General features: G+C 41.6%; 1 long non-coding RNA gene across 1 annotated transcript; it reads left to right on the top strand.

Annotated features, from left to right (window-relative positions):
* Positions 1 to 2,866: 2,866 nt before the first annotated feature.
* On the top strand, positions 2,867 to 3,180 carry LOC135372401 (uncharacterized). The gene is made up of 2 exons (XR_010415985.1): positions 2,867 to 2,936; positions 2,999 to 3,180. It is a non-coding gene; the product is annotated as an uncharacterized LOC135372401 (long non-coding RNA).
* The last annotated feature ends 5,527 nt before the right edge of the window (positions 3,181 to 8,707 follow it).

Genomic DNA, 8,707 nt, shown 5'->3' with positions numbered 1-8,707 from the left:
CTTCCTTCTCATCGTTTCTGTTTGAAGACATGCGTGTATCCCCGATAGAGAACAACTGAAGAAGCGCATTTAGTGACAAGAATGCAGTTCCCTTCCTTCTCATCGTTTCTGTTTGAAGACATGCGTGTATCCCCGAGAGAGAACAACTGAAGAAGCGCATTTAGTGACAAGAATTCAGTTCCCTTCCTTCTCATCGTTTCTGTTTGAAGACATGCGTGTATCCCCGATAGAGAACAACTGAAGAAGCGCATTTTGTGACAAGAATTCAGTCCCCTTCCTTCTCATCGTTTCTGTTTGAAAACATGCGTGAATCCCCGATAGAGAACAACTGAAGAAGCGCATTTAATCACAATAATTCCGTCCCCTTCCTTCTCATCGTTTCTTTTTGAAAACATGCGTGTATCCCCGATAGAGAACAACTGAAGAAGCGCATTTAGTGACAAGAATTCAGTTCCCTTCCTTCTCATCGTTTCTGTTTGAAAACATGCGTGTATCCCCGATAGAGAACAACTGAAGAAGCGCATTTAATGACAAGAATTCAGTCCCCTTCCTTCTCATCGTTTCTGTTTGAAAACATGCGTGTATCCCCGATAGAGAACAACTGAAGAAGCGCATTTAATCACAATAATTCCGTCCCCTTCCTTCTCATCGTTTCTTTTTGAAAACATGCGTGTATCCCCGATAGAGAACAACTGAAGAAGCGCATTTAGTGACAAGAATTCAGTTCCCTTCCTTCTCATCGTTTCTGTTTGAAAACATGCGTGTATCCCCGATAGAGAACAACTGAAGAAGCTCATTTAATGACAAGAATTCAGTCCCCTTGCTTCTCATCGTTTCTGTTTGAAAACATGCGTGTATCCCCGATAGAGAACAACTGAAGAAGCGCATTTTGTGACAAGAATTCAGTCCCCTTCCTTCTCATCGTTTCTGTTTGAAGACATGCGTGTATCCCCGATAGAGAACAACTGAAGAAGCGCATTTAATGACAAGAATTCAGTCCCCTTCCTTCTCATCGTTTCTGTTTGAAAACATGCGTGTATCCCCGATAGAGAACAACTGAAGAAGCGCATTTAATCACAATAATTCCGTCCCCTTCCTTCTCATCGTTTCTTTTTGAAAACATGCGTGTATCCCCGATAGAGAACAACTGAAGAAGCGCATTTAGTGACAAGAATTCAGTTCCCTTCCTTCTCATCGTTTCTGTTTGAAGACATGCGTGTATCCCCGATAGAGAACAACTGAAGAAGCGCATTTAGTGACAAGAATTCGGTTCCCTTCCTTCTCATCGTTTCTGTTTGAAGACATGCGTGTATCCCCGATAGAGAACAACTGAAGAAGCGCATTTAGTGACAAGAATTCAGTTCCCTTACTTCTCATCGTTTCTGTTTGAAGACATGCGTGTATCCCCGATAGAGAACAACTGAAGAAGCGCATTTAGTGACAAGAATTCAGTTCCCTTCCTTCTCATCGTTTCTGTTTGAAGACATGCGTGTATCCCCGATAGAGAACAACTGAAGAAGCGCATTTAGTGACAAGAATTCAGTTCCCTTACTTCTCATCGTTTCTGTTTGAAGACATGCGTGTATCCCCGATAGAGAACAACTGAAGAAGTGCATTTAATGACAAGAATTCTGTCTCCTTCCTTCTCACCGTTTCTGTTTGAAAACATGCGTGTATGCCCAATGCAGAAAAACTGAAGAAGTGCAATTAATGACAACAATTCAGTCCCCTTCGTTCCCATTGTTTCTGTTTTAAAACATGCGTGTATCCCCGATAGACAATAACTGAAGAAGTGCATTTAATGACAAGAATTCAGTCCCCTTCCTTCTCATCGTTTCTGTTTGAAAACATGCGTGTATGTCCGAAGCAGAACAACTGAAGAAGTGCATTTAATGACAAGAATTCAGTCCCCTCCCTTCTCATCGTTTCTGTTTGAAAACATGCGTGTATCCCTGATCCAGAACAACCCAGTCAACACACATGGTTGTCAGAATGTAAAATCCACGTTGAATATCGTTGAACAATGTGAAACGTGAATTGAGAACATGAATTTCACGCAGATTTTACGTAAAATTTCAACGTGCGAATTGCAATGCAGGAATTCAACGCTGATTCAACACTCATATACCAGCAGCGGAATGGAGCACGTTATAGCAGCGTTGATACTTACGCTGGAATTTAACGTAACCCAAAACGTAGAACGAACAACGTTGTTTCTGCACAAGTTTTACTTCAGGATTTCACATGTAAAGTGCACACGTAGAAATCACGTTGGTTTATCATACGTAAAGCAACTGCATTATCCAATCCAATCCCATCCAGGATCCAATTCAAGTCAGTTCCTTCCAAAGCGAGAATCGGGGAAGCCGCACCAGACGCCATTCTCCTCAGATCGTAACCGCCATTAACTTATGCTGGCGTTTCAAGTTTATTTCGCTTTTGCGGCTCCTTCTTCTTTGTTTCGTGGCTTGTTTTGGTTTCGAACCGGGTTGTGCTGGTGACTGTGATATCGGTAAGCACAGGTTTCACTCGCACTGCTGGGGTATACGAATCGGTTATGACGGTTACGACGGGCTCTCTACTACCAGGAAGCTGGCTCAGAGATTATCGCCGCTGCTATCAAGTCCAGTGTGTGCGGTTTATGAGTGATTCGTAGAAAGAGCAGGTATGTGCACGTCGGATTTCTGTTCATAATTGTGTTTACATTTTTAGAGGGTGCGAATAGGGTCACTATTACATGGTGGGCTCCCGAATTGTTTTTCAGCGATGTTGGCCGTTTCAAATTCGTGTGATAATTATCGTCACTTTATATGTGATGTATGTATATGTATTGTATGTATATATGTATGTACATGTATATGTATTTCAGGACAGAGAGCGATGCGTGAAAGAAAGCCAGATGTTGAGCAAAGGGCGAGCCTGTACACAGATGTAACGTAAGTTTTCTCTTAGCTGTTCGAATTGATATTTTTCTTTGTTTGTGTTCACTTTTATGCAGGCGTAGTCGCAAAGAAAGAAGACAGCCTGGATGCCGAAACGACGTGGCTTCCCGCGAGGTTCTAGTGCATTTCAACTATTAGAACGGTCAGTTAACTCCCTTTATTGTTCACAAGAGAGAGTATGGAAAAATGTAGCAGTGCTAATCAAATGTAAGGAGAATAAAACCTTTCGGCAAGCATATTCTTGTGTCATTATTGACGGCTATTATCAGGACATTATGTCTATTTGTGAAATAAAAGCATCGAGAAATAACATGTATTCAATAGTAATTAAAAATGTAGTTACGTGTAATTTGCATTTTCATCGCACGTTAATTATACGTTGTCAGTTTGCTGTTGATTATTCCACTTTTTCAACGTTGGTATACGTTGAATTCACGCGTAAACTACGTTTCAGTTACGTGGAATATGCGTTCTGGTCGCTGTTAATTTAACCCGTTTCTGGCTGTGACATTAGCCAGGTTGAATCAACGTTAATTGTTAACGTCGACCCTGCATTCACATGGTTGATTTTGAACGTGTTTTCAGCGTTGAATTTGCAATGTTGTGTTGACTGGGAACTGAAGAAGTGCGTTTAATGACAAGAATGCAGTCCCCTTCCTTCTCATCGTTTCTGTTTGAAAACATGCGTTATCCCCGATGCAGAACAACTGAAGAAGTGCAGTTAATGACAAGAATTCAGTCCCCTTCCTTCTCATCGTTTCTGTTTGAAAACATGCGTGTATCGCCGATGCAGAACAACTGAAGTGCATTTAATGACAGGAATTCAGTCCCCTTCCTTCTCATCGTTTCTGTTTGAAAACATGCGTGTATCGCCGATGCAGAACAACTGAAGTGCATTTAATGACAGGAATTCAGTCCCCTTCCTTCTCATCGTTTCTGTTTGAAAACATGCGTGTATCCCCGATACAGAACAACTGAAGAAGTGCATTTAATGACAAGAATTCAGTCCTCTTCCTTCTCATCGTTTCTGTTTGAAAACATGCGTGTATCCCCGATGCAGAACAACTGAAGAAGTGCATTTAATGACAACAATTCAGTCCCCTTCGTTCCCATCGTTTCTGTTTGAAAACATGCGTGTATCCCCGATAGAGAATAACTGAAGAAGTGCATGTAATGACAAGAATTCAGTCCCGTTGCTTCTCATCGTTTCTGTTTGAAAACATGCGTGTATCCCCGATGCAAAACAACTGAAGTGCATTTAATGACAGGAATTCAGTCCCCTTCCTTCTCATCGTTTCTGTTTGAAAACATGCGTGTATCCCCGATGCAGAACAACTGAAGAAGTGCATTTAATTACAAGAATTCAGTCCCCTTCCTTCTCATCGTTTCTGCTTGAAAAGATGCGTGTATCCCCGATGCAGAACAACTGAAGAAGTGCATTTAATGACAAGAATTGTGTCCCCTTCCTTCTCATCGTTTCTGTTTGAAAACATGCGTGTATCGCCGATGCAGGATAACTGAAGAAGAGCATTTAATGACAAAAATTCAGTCCCCTTCCTTCTCACCGTTTCTGTTTGCAAACATGCGAGTATCCCCGATAGAGAATAACTGAAGAAGTACATTTAATGACAAAAATTCAGTCCCCTTCCTTCTCATCGTTTCTGTTTGAAAACATGCGCGTATCCCCGATGCAGAACAACTGAAGAAGTGCATTTAATGACAAGAATTGTGTCCCCTTCCTTCTCATCATTTCTGTTTGAAAACATGCGTGTATCGCCGATGCAGAACAACTGAAGTGCATTTAATGACAGGAATTCAGTCCCCTTCCTTCTCACCGTTTCTGTTTGAAAACATGCGTTATCCCCGATGCAGAACAACTGAAGAAGTGCATTTAATGACAAGAATTCAGTCCCCTTCCTTCTCATCGTTTCTGTTTGAAAACATGCCTGTATAGCCGATGCAGAACAACTGAAGTGCATTTAATGACAGGAATTCAGTCCCCTTCCTTCTCAACGTTTCTGTTTGAAAACATGCGTGTATCGCCGATGCAGAACAACTGAAGGGCATTTAATGACAGGAATTCAGTCCCCTTCCTTCTCATCGTTTCTGTTTCAAAACATGCGTGTATCCCCGATAGAGAATAACTGAAGAAGTGCATTTAATGACAGGAATTTAGTCCCCTTCCTTCTCATCGTTTCTGTTTGAAAACATGCGTGTATCCCCGATGGAGAACAACTGAAGAAGTGCATTTAATGACAAGAATTCAGTCCCCTTCCTTCCCATCGTTTCTGTTTGAAAACATGCGTGTATCCCTGATGCAGAACAACTGAAGAAGTGCATTTAATGACAAGAATTCTGCCTCCTTCCTTCTCACCGTTTGTGTTTGAAAACATGCGTGTATCCCCAATGCAGAACAACTGAAGAAGTGCATTTAATGACAAGAATTCGGTCCCCTTCCTTCTCATCGTTTCTGTTTGAAAACATGCGTGTATCTCCGATGCAGAACAACTGAAGAAGTGCATTTAATGACAAGAATTCAGTCCCCTTCCTTCTCATCGTTTCTGTTTGAAAACATGCGTGTATCCCCGATCCAGAACAACTGAAGAAGTGCGTTTAATGACAAGAATTCGGTCCCCTTCCTTCTCATGGTTTCTGCTTGAAAACATGCGTTATCCCCGATGCAGAACAACTGAAGAAATGCATTTAATGACAAGAATTCAGTCCCCTTCCTTCTCATCGTTTCTGTTTGAAAACATGCGTGTATCGCCGATGCAGAACAACTGAAGTGCATTTAATGACAGGAATTCAGTCCCCTTCCTTTTCAACGTTTCTGTTTGAAAACATGCGTGTATCGCCGATGCAGAACAACTGAAGGGCATTTAATGACAGGAATTCAGTCCCCTTCCTTCTCATCGTTTGTGTTTGAAAACATGCGTGTATCTCGATGCAGAACAACTGAAGAAGTGCATTTAATGACAAGAATTCAGTCCCCTTCCTTCTCATCGTTTCTGTTTGAAAACATGCGTGTATCCCCGATCCAGAACAACTGAAGAAGTGCGTTTAATGACAAGAATTCGGTCCCCTTCCTTCTCATCGTTTCTGTTTGAAAACATGCGTTATCCCCGATGCAGAACTACTGAAGAAGTGCATTTAATGACAGGAATTCAGTCCCCTTCCTTCTCATCGTTTCTGTTTGAAAACATGCGTGTATCGCCGATGCAGAAAAACTGAAGTGCATTTAATGACAGGAATTCAGTCCCCTTCTCAACGTTTCTGTTTGAAAACATGCGTGTATCGCCGATGCAGAACAACTGAAGGGCATTTAATGACAGGAATTCAGTCCCCTTCCTTCTCATCGTTTCTGTTTGAAAACATGCGTGCATCCCCGATAGAGAATAACTGAAGTGCATTTAATGACAGGAATTCAGTCCCCTTCCTTCTCATCGTTTCTGTTTGAAAACATGCGTGTATCCCCGATGCAGAACAACTGAAGAAGTGCATTTAATGACAAGAATTCGGTCCCCTTCCTTCTCATCATTTCTGTTTGAAAACATGCGTTATCCCCAATGCAGAACAACTGAAGAAGTGCATTTAATGACAACAATTCAGTCTCCTTCGTTCCCATTGTTTCTGTTTTGAAACATGCGTGTATCCCCGATAGACAATAACTGAAGAAGTGCATTTAATGACAAGAATTCAGTCCCCTTCCTTCTCATCGTTTCTGTTTGAAAACATGCGTGTATCTCCGATGCAGAACAACTGAAGAAGTGCATTTAATGACAAGAATTCAGTCCCCTTCATTCTCATCGTTTCTGTTTGAAAACATGCGTGTATCCCCGATCCAGAACAACTGAAGAAGTGCGTTTAATGACAAGATTTCGGTCCCCTTCCTTCTCATCGTTTCTGTTTGAAAACATGCGTTATCCCCGATGCAGAACAACTGAAGAAATGCATTTAATGACAAGAATTCAGTCCCCTTCCTTCTCATCGTTTCTGTTTGAAAACATGCGTGTATCGCCGATGCAGAACAACTGAAGTGCATTTAATGACAGGAATTCAGTCCCCTTCCTTCTCAACGTTTCTGTTTGAAAACATGCGTGTATCCCCGATGCAGAACAACTGAAGAAGTGCATTTAATGACAACAATTCAGTCCCCTTCGTTCCCATCGTTTCTGTTTGAAAACATGCGTGTATCCCCGATAGAGAATAACTGAAGTGCATTTAATGACAAGAATTTAGTCCCCTTCCTTCTCATCGTTTGTGTTTGAAAACATGCATGTATCTCCGATGCAGAACAACTGAAGAAGTGCATTGAATCACAAGAATTCAGTCCCGTTCCTTCTCATCGTTTCTGTTTGAAAACATGCGTGTATCCCCGATGCAGAACAACTGAAGAAGTGCATTTCATGACAAGAATTGTGTCCCCTTCCTTCTCCTCGTTTCTGTTTCAAAACATGCGTGTATCCCCGATGCAGAACAACTGAAGAAGTGCACTTAATGACAAGAATTCAGTCCCCTTCCTTCTCATCGTTTCTGTTTGAAAACATGCGTGTATCCCCGATAGAGAATAACTGAAGAAGTGCATTTAATGACAGGAATTCAGTCCCCTTCCTTCTCATCGTTTCTGTTTGAAAACATGCGTGTATCCCCGATGCAGAACAACTGAAGAAGTGCATTTAATGACAAGAATTCAGTCCCCTTCCTTCTCATCGTTTCTGTTTGAAAACATGCGTGTATCGCCGATGCAGAAGAACTGAAGAAGTGCATTTAATGACAAGAATTCAGTCCCCTTCCTCCCCATCGTTTCTGTTTGAAAACATGCGTGTATCCCTGATGCAGAACAACTGAAGAAGTGCATTTAATGACAAGAATTCTGCCTCCTTCCTTCTCACCGTTTCTGTTTGAAAACATGCGTGTATCCCCAATGCAGAACAACTGAAGAAGTGCATTTAATGACAACAATTCAGTCCCCTTCGTTCCCATTGTTTCTGTTTTAAAACATGCGTGTATCCCCGATAGACAATAACTGAAGAAGTGCATTTAATGACAAGAATTCAGTCCCCTTCCTTCTCATCGTTTCTGTTTGAAAACATGCGTGTATCCCCGATCCAGAACAACTGAAGAAGTGCGTTTAATGACAAGAATTCGGTCCCCTTCCTTCTCAACGTTTCTGTTTGAAAACATGCGTGTATCCCCGATAGAGAATAACTGAAGAAGTGCATTTAATTTCAAGAATTCAGTCCCCTTCCTTCTCCTCGTTTCTGTTTGAAAACATGCGTGTATCCCCGATGCAGAACAACTGAAGAAGTGCATTTAATGACAACAATTCAGTCCCCTTCGTTCCCATCGTTTCTGTTTGAAAACATGCGTGTGTCCCCGATAGAGAATAACTGAAGAAGTGCATTTAATGACAAGAATTTAGTCCCCTTCCTTCTCATCGTTTGTGTTTGAAAACATGCGTGTATCTCCGATGCAGAACAACTGAAGAAGTGCATTGAATCACAAGAATTCAGTCCCGTTCCTTCTCATCGTTTCTGTTTGAAAACATGCGTGTATCCCCGATGCAGAACAACTGAAGAAGTGCACTTAATGACAAGAATTCACTCCCCTTCCTTCTCATCGTTTCTGTTTGAAAACATGCGTGTATCCATGATAGAGAATAACTGAAGAAGTGCATTTAATGACAGGAATTCAGTCCCCTTCCTTCTCATCGTTTCTGTTTGAAAACATGCGTGTATCCCCGATGCAGAACAACTGAAGAAGTG

This window comes from Ornithodoros turicata, unplaced genomic scaffold, assembly GCF_037126465.1.
Source record: "Ornithodoros turicata isolate Travis unplaced genomic scaffold, ASM3712646v1 Chromosome140, whole genome shotgun sequence".
Lineage (NCBI taxonomy): Eukaryota > Metazoa > Arthropoda > Arachnida > Ixodida > Argasidae > Ornithodoros > Ornithodoros turicata.
Note: the sequence above shows the minus strand (reverse complement) of the source record. Positions and strands in the feature narration are given on the sequence as shown.